This window comes from Hordeum vulgare, chromosome 4H, assembly GCF_904849725.1.
Source record: "Hordeum vulgare subsp. vulgare chromosome 4H, MorexV3_pseudomolecules_assembly, whole genome shotgun sequence".
Classification (NCBI taxonomy): domain Eukaryota; kingdom Viridiplantae; phylum Streptophyta; class Magnoliopsida; order Poales; family Poaceae; genus Hordeum; species Hordeum vulgare.
Window position 1 is genome coordinate 357,923,017 of NC_058521.1, and position 5,333 is coordinate 357,928,349.

The 5,333-nt window shown below is 45.4% G+C and overlaps 1 long non-coding RNA gene across 1 annotated transcript; it reads left to right on the plus strand.

Annotated features, from left to right (window-relative positions):
* Nucleotides 1-4,315: 4,315 nt before the first annotated feature.
* On the plus strand, nt 4,316-4,684 carry LOC123446741. The gene is made up of 3 exons (XR_006631432.1): nt 4,316-4,354; nt 4,454-4,523; nt 4,612-4,684. It is a non-coding gene; the product is annotated as an uncharacterized LOC123446741 (long non-coding RNA).
* Nucleotides 4,685-5,333: the final 649 nt, after the last annotated feature.

Below are 5,333 nucleotides of genomic sequence, written 5' to 3' on the forward strand. Positions count from 1 at the left end.
AGGGTTATCACCGCCTACCTGATCAGGGTAGCGCGCGTGCATAACCCTCCCTCTTTGGAGGTACCGGTGAAAGAGCACGCAATCAGACCAAGTCAAGGTCGTTGCATACCGGCAAATGTGGTTGCACTGATAAGCCCGGACAGGTGACTCGGGATCAACCCACTAGGTTTGGTTTTAACAACATATTTATCAAGCATGGTTGTTTATCAACAATAACTTAACATGATGATAGCTATGTATTAGAGAACAACGGTAGAAACACAACAACCTATCTCCATATCATCATGAGTCATTAATAAGACAGGATGTAAATGGCAAGTTATTACTTTACAAGTTCTAACTATAAATTAGACCCTCGTAACCCTTGCATAAAACCGGCAAATAAACCGGTAGCCACCAGAACTGTCTTTACAACACAGATCTGGGACATTACCGGAATAACTCAACCACGTCTCAAGACGGCTGGAAAGTAGCTCAGAGCATGAGGCGGTGTTGATAAGAAGAATGTAGCAGTTCCCTAAGACGGCTAAGGAACAGCTCAGAGCCTAGGGTCACTGCGATGGAAAGAAATTAAATAGCTTCGCACGATGGCCGAAAAGCAGCTCAGAACACGGGCCAGCTGCTGACAAGAGAAATACAAAGTCGGCATCCACCCCGGACGGCCGAAAGCAGCTCACACACAGGCGTGGTGCCGTCATTGAAGAAAATGCGAGGAAGGGTTCGTCAGCATCTCATACAGCACACTACTATGCACACGGACCTAAGCATTTTAATTTAAATATGCAGGAACAACACATAGCAAAGCTTGAGAGTATATATCAGATGGTCGGCTTGCCTGGGGTCGAAGAATACTCGATTAAGCCGTGGAACGATATGCCGGAACGGTTCTCTCATGGAGAGGGCTGATTGTGAAAATGATACCAAAAGAACGAGCTCGAGGATACGAAGATGTGGGCGTTTGTTTCACCTCGATCAGAGTCTCGGATGAAAAGAGATGACCCAATGAAGTTTCGGGACCAATCTATAAAAGAAACTTCTACAAACAGGTCCCTGGCTGGCTAGCAGAAAGCGCCTTCCGCCGAAATAAGTCTTAAGCTCAGGAAAAGCGATTTTCACCTGAAGCATCACCAGAGCACGCTTCCATGACAGGAAGACGTATTCTCGAGAATACGTCTCCACTTACTCTACGCAGGCCCGGATCCTGAGCCACTTACAGGTGGACCCCCACCTTATCTTCTCTCTCGTCCCGGTCACTCATCTCCTTCCTCCTGACACTGAACAGAGGAGAAACAGGGGCGCCCAGCAGGGCTCGATGCCGACGAAAGGAGGTCCAGCGACCTCGGGCAGCAATGTGGACGGGTCTGCGGCTGCATCCCGCGCCTATGGGTGGTCTGGCCGTCGGGGACGGTCGGAGTGAGGCACAGCAGCGGCGGAAGTGCCGCGGCCATGGCGGAGAAAAGAGCTCGGGGATCTTGACAGAAGGTGAGAGGAGGCTGCTCACGAGGAGGGAGAGCTCGGAGGCGCCTTAAATAGGCTCGGGAGGAGGGTTCTCGGCGTTTCTCGCCAGCGACCGAAACTCCGAGAGGCACAACGAAGTCGAGGCGCTCTAGTGGTCAGTAGATGCGTCTATGGCGAGGAGCTGAGGGTTCTGGACAGCGCACGCGAGTGGTGGAGGCTTCCCTGCGCTCGAAGACAAGCTTCAAGCTTCTGGAAGTGACCAAACGGCAGTTGTGGCCACAGTGCACCGATTTGGCTCGCTCTGCGTGTGGTCACCGCCGGCATCGCATGTCCATGGCGCCCATTTGACTCTAGGACATGTCAAATAGATGCACTATAGTCTCTGGAGTTGGCCTGTTAAGGTTTGGAGGGAAATGGACATATGGTTTGACTGATTTGAGCTCATAATGGTCCCGACAACAAACTGTTTGGGGTGAGGTGGGGAAGATTGAGCAGGAAGAAAACTCTGATTTTTGGCTCGGAGCGATCACTCACTAAGATGATACTCTTTGCAAAACTTCAGCTCAACAAGATGAGGAAAAGTGGCACTTCCTTTGCAAACTTTCAAACTGGCCAGAAATAGAAAGGATTTGCTGGGACAAATTGGCTAGATGGAAATGGCTTAATTTGATGGAGAGAAGTTATTTGAATATATGAAGCTACTGTAAAAGTTTCATACCATTTGGGGACACCAAAATGGTACTTCTTTCGCACTGCTTTCAAATGGACAGGAACTTGGGAAAATTGCTGGGAGAAAATTGGTAGAGGGATTGAGCTGATTTTTGGTTTCCATGAGTGATTTAGCAATGTTAACCACCATGAAAAATTTCATCTCAAGGAGATCAAGGAATCAAGCACTTCCTTTGTAAAATGGAAATCTGGACAAAATTTGCAAAGGGATGTTGTGCTCAAAATTTGAACTATGAAACTTGGGATATTGATGGGAATGGAAAACATATGGATAGGAGAAGCTCCAAAATTTATTTGGGATTTTTCGTGGCTACCAAAATGGTAGTTCCTTTAGAAAGTTCCCAAAATGCAATATTGGCATTAAATTGTAAAAGTCAATTTCCCTCATTTAATAATGGTCAATATTTTATGGAAGCTCAATATGATCACAAAGAATATCTTCACAAGTTTTTATGAACTTTGGAGATGGATAGATATTTTCCTGGATTTAATTCCTCAACTCTCAGAAAAAGGAATTAATTATAAATGAAAAATATTGCAAATGACTTGGCAAAGATTTTTGCATATTCAGGGTTTAAAGATGAAGGATGATCACTGGGAAAAGTTTGGGAGTCAAAAGATCAAAGGAAGTTGGGGTTCCCTTGTAACTGGAAGGATTAGGGTTTCCCTTCCGGCAACTCGGAAGGTAGGGTTTCAATGGCAAGGTCCGGAGATATATCTTGGGTGGCAAGGTTGGATTGGGGAGAATCTCTGGTTGGATAGGGAAGGCAAGGCTAGATGACCATCTTCACACCTCCATTACCTCCAAGCCCTCCACATGACGTCGGCCAGCACAACACGAGTCCATCTCGATCACCGCCGTCGGACTTGGGTCGTCCGTCTCCGTCGCCGCCCGCACAGGATACTATGCGGAAGCGTGCCACCAAGAACGCTCCGCCGACGATTTCTAAGCGACGGAGCCCCCCAAAGCACAAACGGTCGCCCCTCCCAAAGGTACCTCATGCTAATCTTCCTATCAGACCTTATGATCGTACCCCCGAGGAAAACGCCAGGATAGCAAAGGAACATCATGATGCGCAGATGAAAAAGAAGGAACCCGAGCCCCTCCCGGAATACACCGAGAAGAAAATAGCATTTGCAAAATACTTCACGACCCTTCCATCACAGTATGACTTACACCATAAGCCTGATGACTATACACGCACATTGCAGAAGGAAGTGAAAAAGAGCAGATCACGTGCAAGTGCAGGTGGGAGCAAATCAAGTTCAACTACAAACAATAAAAAATCAGACGTTCCTCAGCTTGGACAACAGGCCAAACAGTCGATCCCACCCCTCAAGGTGTTAACCGAGAATGTAGTTGGGGTGCAGGGGCAAGATTTTGAATTAGCAAAGAAGTGGGCGGCTGAATGGGGTGTCTCGGTTGAAGATGTTCTGGCTTCCCAAGACGACAGGTTATCCAAGGCTGTGGTAGCCCCTAAGCCACAGTTTGTCATGGGAGAGCCTTTCGTCAGCAAAGATGATCTCCCAACAAATATGCGTTACTTGCATACATGGTACTTAAGTGAATCAAAGAATGGGAGAACGATGATCGTGGTGAGTGTCCCACGGGAGTACTACGGCCGCCCCGAAGAAATCCATATCGACTTTGATGAACTCTTACAATGGCGACGCCCTCGACAAATCGCTTATGAGTTGCTATTGTCTGTAAGTTTTTCAATTCGTTGTCTACATATAACTTGTTTAGTTATTTCAATTCATTCTCTATATATAACTTGTACTCTATTATGCAGAATGAAGATTCTGGATTGTAAAAGTAAGAACATCCAAAATATTGGGTTTATTGACCCAGATAAATACATATAGCGACGCTAACTGATAAACCCAAGGAGACGGAGGAAAACCTTCTAAGGTTTCTAACAGATCAAAATTTCTGTGACCACATACTGTTTCCATACAACTTCAGGTGAGGGTCTTTACTCTGTTGTGTCCATTCACTTATAAGTGTAATTGATAAGTTACTGACACACACACACACATATATATACATGTGCATCTTCCATTGGATTCTGTTGGACATTCAAATTGATAAGGGAAGAGTTGATGCCTTCGACCCATTATCGAGACCCTTGGAACAGTTCCAAAGCCTGCATGACATGCTCCAAGGGTAATTTCAATCATTCTTGCACTCCATCGGTCTCTTTCGATGATTTTCTGATATATCAGTTAATGAAAAACTTAGCAAATTATTATCCTTGTCGGGCAGGGTTTGGAAGCGGTTCAAGTCCATGACTCCCGGTATCTTTCCTAAGAAGCTGACCTTTAGAGCGGCTCAGGTAAGTAGTAGTATGATATACTTCTATTTTCAATACATTTATGATGCTAGATTATTATTTTGATTATATATATTCTATTCTCGTAAAGTGCGACCAACAGCCACAGGGAACGCATCTATACGGATACTATGTTTGCGATACCATTCGCACGTTTACCTCTGAGCACAAGGATCACAGATTCGACGTAAGCAATGAACATTCACACCTCTATTTTTACCCGTCATTCTTTGTTATCATGATTGATATTCATATTCATCTCCTCTTCTTATATAGTACACGGCCATGAGGACGACGGTCCTACCAGAGCAACGCGCGATTGCTGTTGCAGAGGAGCTTGCGACCTTTCTGAGGACGGAAGCTATAGATGACAAAGGACAATTTAGTGTAGCTAGGGGCCATTACTGATGTTCGTCCATGTAATCGAATAGACGGGCTCTAGTCCCGATAATTCAGATCTCCATATAATTGTATATATATGCTCGCTTGTAAGATAAGTTAATCTTATATATATATGCATAATTATTTCTATTTAAATTATATGAAAACTAATTCCCGAACACCAAACGAGGCATCACGTTAATCTCCCGAACACCTAAACCCTAAAACCCTAAAACCCAAAAATAATTTCATTCCAAAAAAAACCCAAAAACAAACAAAATCTGAAACTCTTTAGTCCCGGTCCGTGTAACGAACCGGGACTAAAGGGCCTGCCCCTGAGGCGCTACAACGCGCCCACGTGGAGCACCTTTAGTCCCGGCTTGTAACAGGGCCGGGACTAAAGGTTAGGCCTTTAGTCCCGCCCCTTTAGTC